Source organism: Pantherophis guttatus, chromosome 1 (genome assembly GCF_059756535.1).
Source record: "Pantherophis guttatus breed Tessera chromosome 1, ASM5975653v1, whole genome shotgun sequence".
NCBI lineage: Eukaryota > Metazoa > Chordata > Lepidosauria > Squamata > Colubridae > Pantherophis > Pantherophis guttatus.
The window spans coordinates 273,957,051-273,979,699 of record NC_142063.1 but is presented as its reverse complement, the minus strand read 5'-3'; the positions used below and the strand labels follow the sequence as shown (position 1 = coordinate 273,979,699).

The window sequence follows — 22,649 nt, the reverse complement described above, 5'->3', positions numbered from 1 at the left end:
GCGGCCTGAGGCTCCGCCCACCCACCTGGGTGCCACAGCTGTGATCGTCAGAGCCTTTTTTTTTACCTTTTAAAAGCATTTTTTTACAACCTATTCACCCGAATTGGTTGTAAAAAAAATGCTTTTAAAAATAATAATTTAAAAAATTGGCCACGCCCACTCAGTCACATTAACCCCCGCCACCAAGCCACGCCCACAGAACCGGTAGTAACAAATTTTACGTTTCACCACTGCTCATATCTACTAGAAAGTATCTGGTAGAAAAAGTTCACTCCCTTGTCATTGCTGCCCTGCTCACTACATATCTCCCATCAATATAGGAACAAAAGTAGGTCTCCTATTCTCTTTGTTTTAGGAATTGTCTTCATCAAGATTCCTGAACCTCTCGCTGTTGCATCCACAAAGCTGCATGTTGGCATACTTTAATTATTCATCAACATTTCTTACAGATAAGCTTTCTAAGAATTATGAATTCTTACTGCTTATGTTATGGCTTGGAGAATCAGATATTTTAATAACATCATTAAGCAAGCCTATCTGATATAGTTTTTATATTTAATATTATTTTCCCCTATACGGTAAGTGTTATTGTTTTAAAGTTTTAAAGTTTTGCTAAATTGAATAGCCCTTCAATATTCGGTTTTGTCGCACTAAAAGGAAACAATAAATTCTAAACAATGCTAAAAGAACAGGGGTATATCCATTTCCGGGAACAGAACAAAATATGTTTCAAAGGATTTCAAGTCTAGACTATTTCAAAATCCTGAACAAATGTAATAATTCAAATATGCCTTTTTGTCTTTTTCGTATAACCCTTCAGACAGGATCTGTGGGTAAAAAAAAGGCCTTCAGATAAAAGTGTACAATACTCTTATGTTTTTTACACAAAGAATAATGTCCACATGAATAACACAATTAGAGGAATATGATGTCATCTGACCTCTTTCAGCTGTCTTGCACTCAAAAAATATTTATTGCATTTATAAAATACTGTATATATCTCAAGTCATCAGTTATAGTTCCTTTCACCAGTTAGCTTGTCATGGCTTTATCACAGATATTCAAGGTCACATTACTAGCTTTGATATCATTTTATAGCATTCATTAGTAAACCTTATGATATCAGTTGAGACATAGAATATCTATAAACAATGGACAAATAGTAGCAAGTATATGTAGCTCAAGGATGAATTATTGGATTCTTGGGATTCTCTGAATTTGCTTCTCTTCCTGTAGATGTTTCATTACCAGGCTAGGTAATATCTGTAAGAAGAGTTCAGAAAACATCAAAAACCCAACAGTTGATTAAGTCTGGATTCCTTAGAGGCCTCCCAACCAGGCACTATGTACAGTATGTACAATCCAGTCTTTATCTTCCAGGTAAATTGTCTCCAGATTGAGCTTCAAATATGCACAATTAATGCTACATTGACTGCTATGGTCCAGGCTGCCCCACCACTGTATTCTGGAATTGGCAGAAAGCAACAACAAACCTCTGAAGTTCTTTCTCCCAGGTAAGCCCCATTATTACATTTATCATGCCATACTTTGTGCAAAGTTTGAAAAAGAAAGGATTGTGTTGTACATCAAGCTCTAATTCTGTTTGCCATTAGAAAAGCCATTAAAATGTGTGTTTTTTCCCCCCTCCAGGCATTTGGGTCTTCCAGGTGATTGTTTAATTTTCATGTCCAGGTGTCACTGTATATTTTTTTAAGTTATAAGATTATGGGGGTGTTATGGTTTTTTTCTGTTTTCTGTACAAAGTCACAATGGTTGACTTTAATGGCCCCTATAAATCTATTGAATGAATGAATGAATGAATGAATGAATGAATGAATGAATGAGATCGATTGAACTATTGAACGAACGAACGAACGATCAATAGATAGATCGATATAGACAGACAGACAGACAGACTTCTTGGAAGAACTAAGACCATTTCTGACTTGATAGTTACTGGAAGCTGTGTGCTGCTAATGAATGGAGATGAGTCAGTTAACAAAGTATCTGGTTAATCGGAACAGCCACATCATCCACAAATGGTGTGTTTCTATAAAGGCACAGCTAGACCTTTTGGAAGCTGTTTGCAATCCAGGATGCTGCAGAGAGGCATGGAAAGACTTCAATAACAAGCATATGGCTTTTAGCAGGAGGAACAATTGAAAGGAATTGTTGGCTGGGAATTATTATGTGTTTGATGGGCCTGCAGCTGCAGTTTTTCTAAAATCCAGCAATTCCCAGAACTAAAAATATTTTCTTTTTTTAGTCACTGAGTTATTAGTAAGGGTCAGTCATGCCTGAGAGCCCAACCAGAAGGAAACGCAGTTGTAGTTTCAGAAACTCACAAATGTTTGTTAATGTTTAATAGTGCGAGTAAATTTTATTCCTGGCACCATATCCTATCCACCTGCAGGTCACATATTTGGGGGAAGGCATATTTTAGCAACCATTTTGTCAGTGTTTTAGACTTTGCATTGAGAAAAAAATACACCCACATGTTGTGGTCGCAAGAGAAAAGGGCAGCTCTTTTCAGTCACTTTTCATTGTTAGCTAAACAATTAATTACTACTTTCATGACAACTACCATTTGAAAAGTGTCGACATTATTAAAAAAAATGGATTCCCTTTGCGTCACTTGGAACAGCTCCCAAATTCACACCTGTTCATTTAAAGCCAATGTCAGAATTCTACAGATGGCTGAATTTATAGCCTGTATTTGATTTACTTTACAGAGATGAAGAAGGAGACATTGTTAACAATAGAGTGTGGAGGCAAAAAATTCTTATATGCTCAAGGGCCACCCCACTTTCCAAGACATCTCATCTCTCTCTCTCTCTCTCTTTCTCTCTCTCTCTCTTTCTTTCTCTCTCTCTCTCTCTCTCTCTCAGACTCAACATTCAGAGCCAAACAAAAATTCAAACAGTGGACTTGTCTTCCATTAGCCTGTGCCTCTGTTTGCATAGACCAGGGGTCACCAACCTTTCAGACCCCAGGGACCACTAAATTCATAATTTTAAATCCCGCGGACCACTAATATGATCTGCCTAATGAATGGCTGGGTGGGCATGGCAAGGTGGTCATGTGATTGGGTGGACGTGGTCACACATATTGAGGGGCACCTTGCCAGCCTCTACTCGCCACTCCTTACCTGCCCGCCCGAGCTCCTTAGGGCCCCAACAGGAAGCAGTTGCTGGAGCTAAGCAGCCACCATGAGAAAGAGTTGGCTAAACAGCTGGCTCAATTCAAATTGGATCTGACCGAGAAGGAGGCTCAGCAGAAGTACCTCACTGAGGACTATGAGCATAGGCTTTCCAAGCAGAGGGAAGACCTGCAGTAGTGCAAGGCCAGGTGCCAGTGCCTGGAGGCTCAGCGAGCTGAGATGGTCGGCCAGTTCCAGGCCATGAGGCAGTCCCACTGGAACAAGGTCCTCCGGCTCTTCACCACCAGCGGCATTTCCCTCCAGCCTTCGCCCAAAGCCCTCCAGACTCCAAGTCGGAATTTCTGATCCCCTCTGACCTGCAGAAAAAGACCCAGAAGGGGGAGGCTCTCTGCAGCAAACATTCATTGCACGTATTCGGCCCAAGGGCCGTAGTTTGAGGACCCCTGATTTAGTGCAATATAAAAAATGCAAATAATTTTTCTGCGGACCACCAAAATTTTCTCACAGACCACCAGTTGGTAACATAGAGGATGGCATAGAGGATACAATTGTCTCTCCCTCTGTCTTGTTCCAAGAGCAGAAGTTATAAGATAGTGGGAAAAGTTTTTAACCAGTGTTTCCCTGCCTGAGAAGGCTTTGTTGATCACATCCAGCTATGGGCCAGAGGTCACATGTTCCTACAGGTCCTGAGTCTGAGGTGACATTTCAACGCTACTTCACTTTTTTTTGTCCCAGTTAAGAATATAGTTGTCTCTTTTAATCCAGTGTCCATGTGTTTTTAGGTTAGTCTTACAGTATGTTTACTACTCTGATGCTTCCTAGATGTGTTAGGATTGGAACTGAAGCCCAGCACACCTAGAGGATAACCACATTGCAGAAAGCTGGTCAAACCTCCTTCGGTTTCATATACAGTAGTGGCCAAAATTGTGGAAACCTTTTGGGAAAAGTATATTTTCTAAACCTAGCTAATAACACCCCCCTTTTTTTGGAGTAGTACCATAAAATTATATATCAATGGAAAGATAATTTAATCAAGAATGTAATGCAATTACTTTTATGAAGGATTTGCTATTAGAATAGCAGTTACAGCATAAAGAAGAAACGCGTAGAAAAAATGAGATATACAAAAATTATCACCATGTCCGTTGGGTAACCTTTAGCATGAATTACGGTCTTACAATGTCTTCGCATGGAGTGAACCAAGTCTTTTAGTTTTGCAGCTGTTATAATGTGAAACCAAGATTGAATGATTGCTTCTATTAACTGGGTTTTGTTGCTGGGTTACTTCTGGCTAACAAGTTTCTTTAGTCGGCTCCATAGATTTTCAAGGTCTGGGCTATTTCCAGGCCATTCCAGCAGTGGAATATGATTATCTTGAAACTCCAAAAAAAAAAAAAAAAAGTGGTGTTATTAGCCATCAAACCTCAAAAATACTTTCCCCAAAAGCTTTCTACAATTTTGGCCACTACTGTACTACATCAGGCTATGAAGATTCTCAGTCATTCAGATCATGGTTGTCCCAAAGGTGCTTTTTCAAGAAGCACCTGGACTTTCTTGATTTTCTTTGAAGACATTTAGCTTCTCATCCAAAAAGCTTCTTCATCCAAGTTTCTTGGATGAGAAGAAAGCATCTTCAAAAGATAAATATTTAGTTATGCAGAGCTGAAAAAGCTTCTTGGATGAGAGGCGAAACATCTTCAAAGAAAAACAAGACATTTAGCTATGCAGAGCCAAAGAAACTTTTTGGATGAGAAGCAAAATGTCTTCAAATAAAAACAAGAAAGTCCAGTTACCTCTTGAAAAAGCACCTTTAGGTATATCAGGGACGGCAGTTGGAAGATATTGGGGAAATGAGTTTCTAGAGGCCCCAAGAATCGTGTCCAAAATTGCTACTAAATTTTGTTACTAGACAAAATTTTGTTACTAAAATTCATTATCATTATTATTATCATTATTAGGATTTTCATGGAAATAAAAAGAAAAATAGGATTTTTTTTATTTGCAGTCAGTTTGGGATATGTAAATAGTACATGCTTTGTGGTAAGTGAACAGAGATGGTAAGTAAGATCAAATCAAGCACCAGAATTATTTTCACAATATAGAGGCTTGTACTAACTTTGGAAACATTAATAATAAACCATCAACATTGAACATTTCCAATATACTGAAACACTATTAACATCAGCATTTGTGCATGGATCATATACCATAGAGCAGGGGTGTCAAACTCGTGGTCTGTCAGCTGGATACATCACACGCTGGGCACGCCCACTCCTGGGGGGGAAAATCACGATATATCACGTGACGATGTGATGATGACGTGATGACGCGAGTTTGACCCCCCCTGCCATAGAGTGACCTTTTGATTCTACGTGAGGCCTGAATATTTATGTTTTTACAAGTAGAACATAATAGGAATTCTAATTTAATATGCATTTATTTAAAACTTAAGTTATGGAGAACATGTTTCACTTTCACTGAATGAAAAATGAAACCATTAAAATAAAGAACTTGAATTAAAATATTATTATGAATAAAATATTATTACAGTCATGGTGTCAAAGGTATATTGTTTCTACAGCTGTAGAACTCATGCTTTTTAAAATTATACTTTAAGCTATTTCAGTAGCACCTTTTCTTGCCAGACCAAAAATATGAAAATTATTCAAGCCATTTATTTATTCATAAGTCAATCTTTGATGAACTCTTGGTTTGAGATTTTGCAAACTTTATATTCATATGCAAACTATATGCAAGGAATCAATTTTTTTATCTTTACTATTCAAAACGTATCGCTGTTTATTAATTTTATTATTTGCATGTACAATGAAACATGACAGCTGAATTGCATGTCACAAATTGCGTAGGTTTAAATGGCTACATCTCTTTCAAATGACTTTGAAAGAATTCCTTGTTTGGGTACAGTTCCTTCCTGTTCATAAGTTACCATGTTCCCTGTTCTCTATGCAGCACCACTCTTTGCTTTCTACGTGGTTCATTTTAAGTTGTGGACAGTGCACTATCAAGTCAGCCTACGATTCCCATTAAGAAGCCAACAAATATCAATATCAAGCTCTTTCAGACAATTCTGGTACTGACCAATATTTTATAGCAGTGATTCTAACCCTTACCAGCTTAATGATATGTGAACTTCAATTCCCAGAATTCCCCAGCCAGCATGGTTAGTCCACATGTCTTAAGGTTGCCAAGATTGAGAAAATTTAGAGAAAAGCTTTGGTATGAGTTTATTTTTAAAAGGCATTGGGAGTAGCTAATGCAATTTGGGATCATGGATGCTATATTTTACTCTGGAACTCGCTTCCATGATTTCAGTCCTTCATTTTCATTGTCTGAAAGGTAGAATACTTAGAGAATTTTGTGCTTATTCTTGTAGTGATGGGTGTGTTCTCCCAGAACCAAACAGATTACTTTTCTAACAATAACCAATAACAATAAAACTGTGATGTTGCACAAAGCCAGGACTGATCCTGGAGCAGGTTTATAAGGGGAATAACCTTCCAATTTCCAAACTTACTGGAATTTTGAATACAATAAATTTATAAACTTCTTAATTTTTAAAATTACTTTTACTGATTTTTCTATTAAAATATTTTAAATAATATTCTAATAAGGTGTCTGTATCTGTCTTATTCTTTCCCCTTTTTCATTGCCACTCATTCTCTGAGCTCCTGTGCAAATAATTCATCTGAACTGCCTCTATTTCCTCTTAAGACAAGACAACTTCAATGTCTCTATCCAACTGTTAAATCTTGGAAGTCAGGTTGTCTAGGTATGCAACTGTCTTTTTTCTATGTCATTATGTTTCCAAATAATAAATTATAACAACCTGGCAATCTGGTTACTTGATTTGGATGGAATCGTTAGTAGCAAAGTACAAGTTTAAGAAAACATCCAACTTTTCTAGCATTCCAAGTTGAATGGTTCCAATCAACTTGCTGAAATTCCTCCAACTTCCACCAGAAGTACTATTGCTTGCCCAGTTAGTGCATATAAAGTTAAGTATCAATTTGCACAAATGTGCGAATGGGCCATGCAATAAATTAGTGGCACTTTGGTGCTTAGTAAATGTAGAATCAAATAGTAGTCAGCTAAGTCAGTGGTGGGTTCCTCCCGGTTTGGTCCGGTTCGGCCGAGCCGGTAGCGGTGATGATATGACGTCACCAAACTGGTTCTCCCCCCCTCACCCTCCCTCCCTCCCACCCACCCACCCACCCATATTATTCTTACCTTTTATTTGGTCCCACCCCCAATCTATTGCTGCCTCCTGAGTCCCAGCTGATGACTAGAGGGAAAAAAACTGTTTAAACTCTTGCCGCGGGGCTTCAAAGGGCCGTCCTACAGCTGATCAGTGTTAAAAGCAAACAAATGAGTTGGGTCGTAAGTGCGAGGACTGATCGTAAGTGCGAGGATCTTCCAGAAATGACTCTGACCAGCTAGCCACACCCACCTAGTCACATGACCTCCAAGCCACACCCACAAAATAAGCCACGCCCACAGAACCAGTAGTAAAAAAATTTAGAACCCACCCCTGAGCTAAGTTGAGCATACTGATTAACTTTGTAAACTAGAAGATGTTTGCTAGGAGAGATGAACAGGAGGAAGAGAGAAAAGAGGATATAGCTTCGAAGTGTTTATTGTGGATAACTGAATGGTAGCTTCTTTCTGAGTTAACAGGGATTCTAGGAGGAGCATAAGGAAGTCACATTCCAGAGTACAAACCTCACAAGAGAGAGATCAGGAGGAGCTAATATAAGGTTGGTGAGAGAGTCTCCAACAATTTTTAATCAATAATGTGTTCTTGAATAACCTGAAAGATTAAAAAGGAACAAGAAGAAATAAATAGCAATAGCACTTAGACTTCTATACCGCTTCACATGCTTTACAGCCCTTTCTAAGCGGTTTACAATGTCACCATAATGCCTCCAACAACCTGGGTCCTCATTTTACCAACCTTGGAAGGATGGAAAGCTGAGTCAATCTTAAACCTGGTGAGATTCGAATTGCCAATCACTGGCAGCCAGCAGTCAGCAGAAGTAGCCCATAGTACTGCATTCTAACCACTGTGCCACCACAACTCTTCTATAATAAAAGGCTTCTGTTGGTGAGTTCCTTGAGACATAACAGTGAAATTGAATGGACATGAGTGTTGGAAATTCTAGGGAAGAAATTAAGAAACTAGAGGCACAACTGATCTTTTAATTTATCTTTTCAGTTTATAGAAGAAGCTTGGAAAGAGAAAAAAAGAGTACTATGGTGCAAGTCAATGATTGGGTTCACATATAACACTGAGGGGAGAATTCTCAGAGATCATGGTTTAACTTGCTTAAAATGAGCTGTTGGCATCTTACAGCAGTGGTAAAATATGTTTGGCCAAATGCTGCTGAACCTGATCAGAAAGGCTTAAAACCAAATTTGATAAAAACAAGGAACTCTTTAAACTGGATAATACACCCAGCAATTTCATGACTACCCTCACCTTCAAATGCAAATGCAAAATAGGGTTAATTACAACAAGAAAAATATAATCACATATGCAGATTTGGTGTTTTCAGATTCCAGACATGGCTTAAATACATAGCAAAAATGATTTAAGGAGGGTAGGAATTTACTATGGTTGAAGTATATGCTGTCTGCTGGAAGCATGAAATGTGATCTTGGGAAACAAAGGACATTAAGAAAGATTACAGAATTTGAAACACTTACATAAAATTAAGGCCACCTTTTACAATGCATATATAAACTGGTATTAACATATGAATTGGAGACAGAACAAGCAAACATTTGCACGATAAAGGAGAGGCAAAATTTCAAAAGAACAATACAGTTACAACAGTGGAAGCTATTATGGAAAAAAAAAATCAATAAGTAATTGCGTAAGAACTTTACTCCAAGTTCTTACTCAAGGGAATAAAATGTATAAAATATAAAATGTTTTACAGATGGTACGTAACTGTATTAATATGTATATGTATTTATATATATGTATTTATAATATATATAAATATATAAACATATATATATATATAATATTGTATGTGAGTGAGTGTGTATGTATGTATGTATGTATGTATATATATATATACATATATATATATACATATATATATACATATATATATATATATATATATATAGAGAGAGAGAGAGAGAGAGAGAGAGAGAGAGTATCTATCTATCTATCTATCTATCTATCTATCTATCTATCTATCTATCTATAGCTGATGAAGGGAGGAGAACTTGTGGCTCAGAGGTCAATGCAACTGGCTAACATGCAAGCAGCCCAAGTTCGAATCCAAGTAAGGATGAGAGTAAGTAAGGCTAGCTGATGAGAGCTAAATAGCTTGAAATAGATCTATACTAGTCTCCCTTTATTTCTTTATCAGCGAAATATAAATTTGGTATATATAAAAATGTTGGAAATGTCATAATAAAAAGGAACATTTTATCATATGTGATGGTTATGTAAAGAAAACTCAAAAGGATTGGAAAGAAATACATAGCATAATAAAAAAAATCTAAAAATAAATTTTGCATTGAAACCTCAAATATTTTTTTATGAGAAATTGTTCCAGAACATATAAACAAGAAATACCGCAAGCTATTAAGATATATTGTATATTGATGGTTGCAAGGATAAATCTGGCACAGGGTTGGAAAATAGGCATTTTGCTGATGACACCAGTTTGGGAAATTAAACCTGGAAAAAAATTTAGCAATAATGAAGCTAATAGTATAAAGTTACACACGGAAATTTAATCAAATTCAAGTAAGAATGTCAGCTTTATGTGTCAAATATTACACAATGTGGCAAACTTAAATATATTAGCTGCAGTTAATAATCATAATACCACAGGGAGGGGAGGATATAATTTCTTAATAATGTTTTGTTGATTTTTCTTTTCTTCTTTTTTGTTTATTAATAGGGATTTTTTTAAAAAAAGGTTTATCACTGTTTATAATGTTATGAATATTGGAAAATTACCCTTTGTTTATTCAGTTGATTACATTCCTTCACCTTTTTCTCCCTTCTGGTTATATTATTTTTCCCAAAACCATCAACAAAAATAAATATAAAAAATATTTTCAACTGAATTCTGTGGGGATTGAAGACAAAAACTTTGATGTAAGCATCTCAGAGGTGTGCATCCTGTAGACAGATGCTGAGTAATTTTTGTATTGGGTCTTTTTTTAAATGCAAAATCAGGAAGAATGATTATATTTAACTGAATGTGGAAAAGTGACCAATAATGCTAGAGTTCTAAATTTTTAGATTTTTGAAAGCTGAAGAAACATATTGTAGATTTTTATTTTTATAATAAATTTGGAGCAAAGATAAATAGTATTCCACAGCAGTAAAAACTGTTTATAATTAGTGCAATTCTCTAATGAGAATTTTAACTCCACGAAAGAAGTTAAAATTAAGAATAGCAAAATAAACCAACGTGCCTGAATAAAAAGTATAATTAATATCTGGGCAAAATAGGCCCAAGAGGTCACCAAAAAATAATACAGACAGGTAGTTGAGAATTGTAAGGAGAAGAACTATTTTACAGGTGATAAACCACTGCCTGATTGTAGGGCTGCAGCATTACCCTCCCAAAGTAAGGTATAGATCATTTCCCAAATTCAGTCTGTTATGGTCTCTTTGGACCACTGAAGGAGCCAAGAAGTGAGGAGGTCAAGCACACAAGTGTGTAGAGACAGTCAATATACCATACTATCCATTTCACCAGTGTCCACCAAATGGATAGTATGGTATATTGATCTGAGGCCATCTCAAATGGCATGGCAGAAAGTTGCCTCAGTCACCACAACTGACTCTGTTCATGATAAGCCAAGACTTTAGCAAATCTGAACAACTTTATTAGTAAAATACTAATATAAATAATCATAGCAGACAGGAATGAGATCTATCTATAACTCTTTCTGTAAAAGGATATACAATCAAAGCAGTGGTGGGTTCCTCCCGGTTTGGTCCGGTTTGGCCGAGCTGGTAGCGGTGACGATATGACGTCACCGAACCGGTTCTCCCCCCCGCCCTCCCCCCACCCCCCCACATTATTCTTACCTTTTATTTGGTCCCACCCCCAATCTATTGCTGCCTCCTGAGTCCCAGCTGATGACTAGAGGGAAAAAAACTGTTTAAACTCTTGCCGCGAGGCTTCAAAGGGCCATCCTACAGCTGATCAGTGTTAAAAGCAAACAAATGAGTTGGGTCATAAGTGCGAGGACTGGTTGTAAGTGCGAGGACCTTCCAGAAATGTCTCTGACCAGCTAGCCACGCCCACCTAATCACATGACCTCCAAGCCACACCCACAAAATAAGCCACGCCCACAGAACCGGTAGTAAAAAAATTTAGAACCCACCCCTGAATCAAAGTAATATGCTACAAGGTGTAATGGCTGAATTTATTAGATCATAGGAAGCCTTTCAGTATAAATTTATTAGGGGACATGAGCAAGAATATGTTCTTATACTCAAGCCTTGTTTGTGAACTTTTTTTTTTTTTTTTACTAATGTCTGCATTACTCTGTCATCTTGTATCATGTCAAGCTGAATTGGTAGACAATTGGTTGATATTTCTTTGGTAGTACTTTATTTGTTCCTTGCAAATTGAATGAATTCTTTTGTAAATGTTAGGAATGATATTGAAATGGATCTGTCCAAGTGGTTCAGTGATTTTTTTTTTTTTTAGCCTCCATCCCTGGGGAGACCGGTTTATTAAGCTGCTAAAACTGTAATACCACAGTAAGGGACAAGGTACAATTCATTCAGTTACTGAAGCTAGTCTCATTCCAGTTTTGGCAATGCTTTGTACTAACTCAAAGTATCTAAAATTCATAACCTCTGGTGATTTCAAAGAGGCCAATAATGATATTAAAGCCAACATGACCAAGTTGCCAATTTTAAGTTTAATGATGTTGAAAGTTTTCCAGCACAGTAAATATAAAATGGAAACAGTGGGGGGGGGGGAAGTGGGACAGGAGGAAAAATAGTGGATTTTATTGAATATTTCTAGAAGGAAATGTTTCTTCTTTTCATAGAAAAATTTTGACTCCATAACTGTTTAATTTACAGTAAAACTACTTTAGGTAAGGCTAATAAAAATAGAGAGTATCTGTAGATGAAAAATTAACTAATTTTATATTTAGAAACTGGGAAAACTGTTTAAGTATAAATTTCGATCCACCCAGTTTAAATTTTATCTATTTTATGAAAAAGCCACATTTACATGTTCCTTTTAAACTATGCATTTACATGTTTCTTTTAAATCTTCTTCTCTTCTCTTCTCTTCTCTTCTCTTCTCTTCTCTTCTCTTCTCTTCTCTTCTCTCCTCTCCTCTCCTCTCCTCTCCTCTCCTCTCCTCTCCTTTTTACCTTCACCTATGGTCATTTCTGAGAATTGACAGTCCAATATCCCCCTTTTTAACTATTTTCTTATATCTCATACTGAAAGGTCTGCTATCTCCATCCAAATTGGCTGAGCTGATGAGTTTTGTTGTGCAATAAGTTCAGAATGTGTCAAGTTGAACATCAATCCATGTGACTTTTATTTCCATTTTGCTTAATGACAGAGACTGAAATGCCAAGAAATGAGATAATAGAATAATACAATAATCAGATAACAGCAGAGAGCACGTGGGAGTTACACAGTCAGACAGATCTGTGTTCTAAAAAATTGATGCATGTGCCATATCAAATTTCTGAGTTCACCCTATTTGTAATCTAGCTTGATATACCTATGAGTTTGGAGTTTAACCTTTGTAGCTATGTAACATAGCTTTGTAGCTATAGTACAAAGCTTAGCTATCTGAGCAGGGATGGGTTCTACTTACCTTTACTACCGGTTCGCAATGGGGCCGGGTGCACGAGCTTGCTTCACTCGTGCGCGTGCGTGCGCTCTTCTGCGCATGTGCAGAAGCATTTTGATGACGTTGGGGTGGGTGGATGGAGCCTCCCTCCAGTTTTACTACCGGTTCTATAGAACCGGTCGGAACCGGGGGCAACCCACCACTGTATCTGAGCCTGCGCATATTGCCATTCAGCTCCCTGGATAAACTCTTCTTGTCTACAGCTTCTTAAAATCTGACAATGATTTCTAAGTTGCTTCTTCTAACTTTTTCAATGGTATCTGTCCATTTCTATCTTAGTGGGCCATTGATATGACAAGGGCCATATTAATAGCCCTTGGGTCTTTTGATGTTTAATGTTTCAAGCCTGGGCATGAGAAGAATGCTCCATTAGTAACTTTGTTGGACAATTTTGATTGGGCTTGATCTTTCAGTGGTGTTCAAACCATTGATCAGACTATCATTTTGGGCTGTGGGAGCTTAGGAGTTGGCAACACTGCTCAGTAGTGGTTCTGCTCTTTCCTGGCTGGGCAGTTCCAATCAGTGTTTATGGAGGAGGAGATGTTGAGCCCTTGAGTCTTCTGGTGTTTAATGCCCTCTCCTTCATTTCCTCATTTGTAAGGTTGTCTATCAATGGGATGATTATCTTGATCATCTGATTGGGCCAATCAGGAGATGTTGTGGAAGTTTGACCCAGTGCTTGGTGCCTGGGTAGAACCTGGTGGAATCTGCTCATACTGAATCCGATTTACCCCTTTTTTTGATGTTAACAGAGCAGTTCTCTGAATGCATAGTATCTTGGTCACAGCAGACTTGTTCTGAAACAACTTATCTTTTTGGTTAAAATGACTGCTTCTTTAACACCTTTTCAGAAGGCAGTAAAAGCAGTACTTTTGCAGAGTGTCTTTGGAGAAAATGAAATGACTGGAAGAAACTAGGGCAGCTTTTCTCAGCCTTAATGATTTTAAGATATATGACACGCTAGTTGGAGAATTCTGGGAGTTGAAATCCACAAAGTTGCCAAGGATGAGAAACTAGAAAATACTGTATATGTGGGGCAAATTCTCAGGTTGTATCTTCTTGTCTTGATTCATTACATATTTATTCTTTTGTTGTTAATGGTATATACTTATTTTGCTTTAGCTACCTAGAGTCATTTGATAAGGCAGTATGCGCATGATATAATCAATGTAGGCATAAATAAAGATCCATCCTCAGATATCTACTTATATGGCCTTTTGGCTTTGGATTCTGCTGGAATCATCAACATCTTTGCACTTTGCCATTCTTGCCTCTGACATAATGGTATTCCTAGCCTAAGTCAGAAAGTCATTCTATCTTCAGGCTTCCAAGATCAACTTTTGATCTTGGAAGCCTTGATCAAGATTTTACTAGATAAAGTCAAAAATTGTGCAAAACAATGACACATACATCTGGAAAAATTAAAGGAAAGAAGTTGCCATAGGAATTAAAAAGAAAGTGTAGAGGAGCCACTGGGACAAATTCAGAGATTTATTAACTCCAAAAGGGTTCTCTTTTGAGAAGATAGAAATAACTAATCCAGACTTCATGGAACAAAGGGGGGGGGGGCAAATTTGCCTTGAAAGAACTGAAAAGCTTGCCATTTGGAAAAGAATCTTGGCTAAGCTAGGTCATTTCACTTCCAATGAAAAGAATGGCAGCTCCTTTCTCACATCTTCACTCTGCCTTTTAATACTGGAGAAATATATTGTAAACGGTAGCTGCCAACTGGGCTGAGGTTCTTGTAGCGCCCTCCAGAGATCCCTAACTTGTCAAATCCCATTCTTCAGTTGGCACCAAGGTATTTGTTTTCATTCAAAGCTTTTCCTTTTTCTGCTTGACCCTCTTTTTCCCATTCCCCCTCCTTTCTGAAGCCAAAAATAATAAGAAGGAAATGCAGCACTTTTTTTGGGAAGATATTTCATTTTTATTTTAGCGTACTACTCACAACATTGCACCAGCCACCCAAATGTTTAGGTTATTTTCAGGAAAAGTACATATCAAGATTTCAAGAAAGAGTTCTTCAGACTTTAAGGCACAGACCACAAAATGTCTAGATCAGGGGAATCCAACCTTTGCAACTTAGGACCAGTGGTCCCAAAGGTACTTTTTCAAGAGGCAACTGGACTTTCTTGGTTTTTCCTTGAAGACATTTCGCTCCTTATCTAAGAAACTTGTTCAGAACTTCATCCATTTCTTGGATGAGAAGTGAAACGTCTTCAAGGAAAAACAAAGAAAGTCCAGCTGCCTCTTGAAAAAGCACCTTTGAGACAACCACAATCTGGATGATTGAGAATCTCCATAGAAATTTAGGACCTGCTGACTTCAACTCCATGAATTCACCAGACAGCAATGCTAGATTTTATTCGTTTGTTAAATGTGCACCGGTTGTCATTGTTCAGTGATAGATAAAATCCACATGACATTGTAAATTTCATCAACTCGTCTTCTTTAAAATAGTTCAGTTTTCAAGTCTTTTCTCCATGATTTTGAACATTTATGTATGCCCAACCATCTAGCCTGGGTCAGCAGGAGATTCTTCTGTTGTGTGCGCTTATCTCTGCGATGCTGGCGTGGATCCAGCCAAGACTCATTACCCTCATCACTGTCCATCTGTGGCTGTGTGGACGTGCTTGGCCCCGGCCCTATCTCTTGCCCTTCGGCGGACACCGAAGGCATTGCCAGAGAGGAGGGTCCTGGAGAGGGAAGCCTTGCCAACTCCTCTCCTTCACTCTCGGAGTCCTCTCCTGCCGATGACACAGGCTCAGGTAACAGAGCCACAACAGAGATCTTCTTTATCCTCTTCCTGCCAGGCAGCCTCTCCACGCTGGTGTCTGGTAACTGTCACCCCGGGGGGGGGAATCTCCTCCAGAGCTTCCAACCTTCCCACACCCAGTGACCACTTGGCTCTGACCAGCTTTTCTTCAAGCTGTAATTCAGACATCCACTCCAAGGCTTCCAAGCTGCGGTGGGACTGGGGAGGAGTGGACCCAGAAGCTCCCATGTCCTCTTAGTCACTGCCTTGGTCAGACATTCTTTGCTCAGCCCCCACGGTAGAGTTTTCTCCAGGATGGCTGTTAAAGCAGTTCTTGCTTAATGTCAGGTGTGCCTCCATTCAAAACTCAAGAAAGAAAAACCCCAACTCCATGTTTGTAGAGAAAGGTACTTTTAGCATGAACTGAATGCAATGAAAAGAAAGCAAGAACTGAGGCAATAGGCACAAAAATTACCTATTGAAAGCATTCCCAAATCCCTCCCCCCAGGGACCCCAGCTGAATGTCCAATCCCCAACTCTCCAAGGTGTCATGTGAGGGCATCTTCCGATGGGGCCATCTATCTGGTATGCCAGGATGGTTGACCTTGACTTGCTATCAGCACTCCCTTCAGCTGTGCCAAGGAAGATATTCCTCCCTTTCATGAGACATCTCCACCAGCTTACTTCCCCCCTCCCAAATACCTATACCTCCCCCCTCCTGTTACTATGGCAGCCGATAACAAGCAAGCATCATACAGGCTGACATCTAGGGTTGGGGGAACAGGCAAGAGGTTGTTTTTCAATGATGTTTTTCATCTCTCTGGAACTTCTTGCCCTTGGAAGTCCATCTGGCACCCATTAAGGCAGACAGTGAATACTGAGCTAGTTAGTTAAGGTTTAAAATTCTTTTCAAAAACTGGGTGGTTGCTTTTGAATTTAGCTGAACTATCAGGAGTCTGTTAGAGCATGTTGATCTACATCAATGTTTCTCAACTTTGGCATTTTTAAGATGGGTGGATGTAAACTCTCAGAATTCCTCAACCAGCATGCTGGTTGGGAAATTCTGGGAGTTGAAGTTCATCCATCTTAAAATTGCTGAGGTTGAGAAACATGGCTCCAAGTGATCAGTTTTCACAAATACACTTTTCCAGGTGGGTCTCCCTGATTCATGTCCTGAACTTTCCATGATACTATTCTGTAAGTAAGCTCCTTTTCCTCCAAACTCTTTAGCTTTCCTTGACGAAACATTTCTGAAATGCAGAGTAAATATTAGCCAACTAACTCACATATTTGTATTTTTGGTGAGAGAAGTGTATGTTAATGTCAGATATTTTCAAAGGGGCTCCATTAATCACTGTTGTATGAAAATGTAAATTCAAAACTGTAATTAACTCAAGTGTTTCGAGGCAAAGGTCATTCATTTTGAGGCAAAGCGAAATAGCTGTGCAAACTGGAAACACAGATAAAGGTCTTCTCAATTATCACCAGCTGGATTTCCAGAGGTTAGGACATTCCTCATGACAATTTTTTTTGCAATATAAGAATTTCTGCCCTAAGAAATTCAAGGCCAGATGAAGCACATTTCTGTGGTAGCTAGAAGATAATCCCTTGATCTCTTTGGCAAGTATGTGCACATAGATCGTTCTACACATGGAAAGAGAACATCACAGGCAAGAATTTAAACCATATGCCGCATGTATTCCATGTGAATTAACTCACAGATCTGCACACCAGCCATAAGACTACCCTTAGACTATGAGAAATAATCTGGATAACACCATTGCAAAATCCTCAGCTATTTTATTAAGCCTAATGACTGATTCCATCAACAGGCTGCCATGTTTCCTGCATGGGTTGCTCAAGAGACATTCTTGCTGCCAACAAGATACACACACACACACACACACACACACACACACACACACACATATATATATTCCTGTTTAGACTTAAAAGCTGTCTAATATATACCAGGTGCATTGTCATTAATATTTAACTGCAATCAATTACTAGATTATGTTTGGAAAACATAAACATCTTGGACATACTTGTCTGATTCAAATAGATCATCTGGAAAAAATGCTGAGGTGTGTAAATGTATGCTTATATGTAAAGATAATATGTAGGGGGAAACACATTGCACACAAACCAGCTCAACAAGGGTTAATTTGTGAGGGAGACAGTGCATCTGAGGACACTTGGTGTGTCATTTTGCTATCTTCCTTTTCTAAGCTGCCTTGTTATTCAGTTTGATTCACATTTTAAGTGAAGATACTCCAGGCAACCAGGGAAAAAGGCTGCCTTAATTACAATATTGTAAATTTGTAGTGGTGGGGAAAGACTCGGTATCCCAATGCAAGGAGAAAGAAAATAAGAGTGAAAGGGCAGGATTCAAAAAAGAAAGTGAGAAAAATTCAGGTCCCTTTTCACCCAAGTCTCAAGGAAACAATTCCAAGGAAGACAATAAGGATCTCCTTGATCACTATTACCAGTCAAAACTCTGTCATGTAGTATATTCTCTTGTATTTTTTTTTTCTCTGTCATTTTTCATACATTTCTCTCACAGAGAGAATTTGGTTTGGACATTTCTTATAAAGGAGTAAAGAATGTCAGTATGTTGCCTTTTTTACACTTATTTCATTAAGGGTGACATACGTGTGAAAATCCTTTGTTGCATTGTACAATCACCTCATCAGCAGTTTGCAGCCTCCTTGGTTTCCCATGCTTTATTGAAACCTAATGGAAAGCATCTGGAGCGAACTTTGGTCTTTGGTCTATTTCAGGTTAAAAAACTCCAGTGAAGCTTTGAAGTGAAGGAAATGTGGTGTAACAGCAATAGTGGCTATAGCAGGGGTGTCAAACTCGTGGTGTCACGTTGTCATCACATGACATATCACAACTTTTTCCCCCTTCGCTAAATGGGGGAGGGGTGGGTGGCTGGGGCATGGCCAGTTTTCCGTGTAAGATTGAGATGACGAGTGGGACCTCATCAAAACGTTGCCAAGACACTCTCAATCTTACACGGGAAAAGACCTGAATACACCAAGACTTGCATAGATAGATAGATAGATAGATAGATAGATAGATAGATAGATAGATAGATAGATATAGAAAATAAAGTGAAAAAAACAGAAGTTTCTTCTGCAAGACAGATTTTAGCAGAGCATCTGTTCAATGGTCTTCTAAGCTCACTTTTAGGCAGAGAGAAATGATGAGGTCAGGTTCTCTGGGAAGCTCCTTATCAGAAGCATTGTTTGGAGAGTCATTGAGTGGGGAAACAATATACCGTTTCAGCAGCGGGTGAAATTTATAGCCACATTAATAATGTAAGTTTGGATCACTGGACGTTACAGAGAGCAAATTAATTATTAATTAATCCCTCACATTGTCATAACTGGATGGGAATGCATGTCTATCATCCATTGGCAATTTTAATGGGTAGTTGGACACACATGTACATATGCAGACACACACGCAGGCAATATACTTGGTGTTGTTCTAATTAACCGAAAGTATCTGTAACATATCGAAAAGATGCTGAGCAGTAACAAAGATATTATTTTTCAAATATGGCAAGACATCTCTTCCAGTTTTTACTTTATATACGATATGTGAGATGACTGATTATTGAACTCTTTCTCAGAGATCGATCAAGAGACTGAGCGAAGTGTTCTCTAAAGTTGTGTGCTTTTTACAGTCACCTAAATATCTCTGATTCCAAATTGATTGATCATCATGAACCAGGTAGAGCAGGCAGGGAACCTAAAGCACCATATACCGGTATAAGAGCCACGGTGGCGCAGTGGTTAGAGTGCAATACTGCAGGCTACTTCTGCTGATCACCGGCTGCCAGCAGTTTGGCAGATCGAATCTCACCAGGCTCAAGGTTGACTCAGCCTTCCATCCTTCTGAGGTCGATAAAATAAGGACCCAGATTGTTGGTGGCAATATGCTGACTCTGTAAACCACTTAGAGAGGACTATGAAGCGGTATATAAGTCTAAGTGCTATTGCTATTCTGGTATCTCTTGGAATTCTTCTAAAGTTCCTTGGTACATAAGTATTTTTCAAAAATGTTATATGAAGTTCTCATTTGTGCTGCTTTTAAATGGTTGAGGATAATTGGGCAACGAATAGCGAGTTATCCTGTAAAATCTTCTTTAACCATAGTTTAACAGAATAGCAGAATGCAGGCGTTGGAAAGGACTCTGGAAGTCTTCTACTCCAACATGGTGTCCAAGAAGGAGTCCTTATAACCATTCCAGACAAATGGCTGTCCAATCTTTTCCTAAAAACCTCCAGTGTTGGAGCACCTACAACTTCTGGAGACAAGCATTCCGCTGATTAATTGTTCTCACTGTCAGGAAATTTGTCCTTAAGTTCAAGGATCTCTCCTCGATAATTTTCCATCTGTTTAGATAGTAAGGAAAATAATGTGCCAATATGTGCATGCATATTCATAACTAATGTTCCATAACTCCAATTTCAGATTTCTCAAAAACTGTTTTCTCTGGAGTCCTTGCTATTGTCTGTCTCTTGGTTCAGTTGCCTCCATCAGGACCAATGAGGACCATGCATAGCTTTTGTTTGCATTCGTACCTTAGGAAGAATTTGTGTACCCATATCAGAGAACATTGTTTTGCTACTGAATTGGTTTAGAATCCCAGAATTATAGAATATTAGAGCTGGAAGACTCATGCTTCATGAATAATCCATCTTCTTCATGATGCATTTGTTATATGAACCTAACTCTCTTCAGATCATAAGAGTATCACTGAATCACTCAATTCATGGGGAGTAAACAGCTGGATTTAGTCTTCCCTCTCTCAGGGCTACATTTAGAATTGTTGGATCAGGGTCCAGAACTTTCGCTTCTTCCTTTTTCAAGTTGGAATTCAGTAATGAACAAAAAAGGAAAATCTGGAAATAATATTGGCATTGTATTTGTGACAGCCTTGAAATTCACTTGCCAACTAATAACCACTAATGCACCCTTTCACTGAGTTAGTCATCCCTTGTATATATAAAATCCAATGTCACCATCCAGTTTATTCCACTTGGCTGTGTCTTCCTGCCAGAATCATTTATCAGAATTTTAAACAGCAGAGAACTGATGATCTCAGGGTAAAGAGAAACTGATTAAGTTTTTTCCATTCTGATTATGAACTACATGAGTATGATGATAAAGTTGCCATGATAATTTTGTAATTTATTTTTTTTTAAAGTCAGCAACATACTTTTATAAATAGAATAGTATTGAACCCCAGTTTATGACAGTGTAGGGCTCAAATATCGTTGATTCATGTAAAAAACAATGATGTGCATGATGCCAAAGGCTAATCATATACAACGTTATTAGGTTGACTGAGATTTTCCACATGCTTACTTTCATTTGTTGCTATAAAACAATTGCTACAGATAACATTATATCCAACAGCTGCAAAGTTTCACTATTGCTATTTTTCAGAAAGAGCCTACTCTTTTTGTTTAGTCATATTAAATATAAATAGTGACACACTATTATAATAACACTAACACTTAGATATTGTAGAAATGTAACGTAAAGGCAAGAGGCTTCAGAAAAGATTCTAATATTTTGGGGAAATCAAAGGCAGTTGGGAAAGGCTATGATGAAAGATACAGTTGCTAGATCCTATCAATGATGACCTCACAAGAACTAAAAGAAAACAGTTATAGCCAGTGGTGGTATTCAGCTGGTTCTATCCGGTTCAGGTGAATCGGTAACGGCGCTGCGGGAGGCTCCGCCCACCTGTCTGCATCAGTGGTGGGATTCAAAAATTTTTACTACTGGTTCTGTGGGCATGGCTTGGTGGGAGTGGCATGGTTTAGTGGGCATGACTTGGTGGGCGTGGCAGGGAAAGGATACTGTAAAATCTCCATTCCTTCCCCACTCCAGGGGAAGGTTACTGCAAAATCCCCATTTCCTCCCAATCAACTGGGACTCGGAAGGCAGAGAATAGATGGGGGCGGGGCCAGTCAGAGGTGGTATTTACCAGTTCTCCAAAGTAATCAAAATTTCCACTACAAGTTCTCCAGAACTGGTCAGAACCTGCTGAATACCACCTCTGGTCTGGATGTCATCACATCCTGTTTTTGACGCTCTGAGCACACGCTCACTTTTGCAAACCAGTAGCGAAAATAAGTGAATAACATCCCTGGTTATAGCCAACCCAACCCTGGCAAACTCATGCCCTTGTCACCTCACGGTTAGATTATTGTAACATGCTCTACATGCACCTAGGTACACCCACATTACACCAATTCTCCATGAGCTGCACTGGCTCCCTATTGGTCTTCGGTCACAATTCAAGGTGTTGGCTATTACCTTTAAAGCCCTACATGGCTCAGGGCCAGGGTATCTTCGAGACCGCCTTCTACCGCATAACTCCCAACGACCGGTAAGATCCCACAGAGTTCGTCTCCTCTGGGTCCTGTCAGCTAAACAATGCCAGCTGGCAGGCCTGTGGGGGAGGGCCTTCTCTGTGGCTGCCCCAGCTTTCTGGAACCAGTTACCTCCTGAGGTCTGGACCATCCCCACCCTATTGACCTTCCGAAAAGCGGTAAAGACCTAGCTTTTCCAGCAGGCCTGGGGCCGTTGATCTCGCTCTTGTGATCTGGCGAGATCCGGCCATGAATGGTATGAATGAGTTTTAATGTTTTTAATGTTTTTAATTTTTAAATGTTTTTTTATAATGATTTTAAATGCATTGTGAGCCGCCCTGAGTCTTTGGAGAGGGGCAGCATACAAATTGAATAAATAAATAAATAAACTAATGTCTACATGTGATCAGATTAAGGAGTGATTGAACGAACAATTTGAG

The 22,649-nt window shown here is 38.7% G+C and overlaps 1 long non-coding RNA gene across 1 annotated transcript in view; it reads left to right on the top strand.

Annotated features, from left to right (window-relative positions):
• The window catches only part of LOC148116857 (uncharacterized), a 115,451-nt gene that overhangs the window by 18,001 nt on the left and 74,801 nt on the right, over nucleotides 1-22,649 (top strand). Inside the window, exon 2 of the long non-coding RNA XR_015731443.1 lies at nucleotides 1,381-1,514. This is a non-coding gene — a long non-coding RNA (uncharacterized LOC148116857). The remainder of the gene's footprint in view (nucleotides 1-1,380; nucleotides 1,515-22,649) is intronic.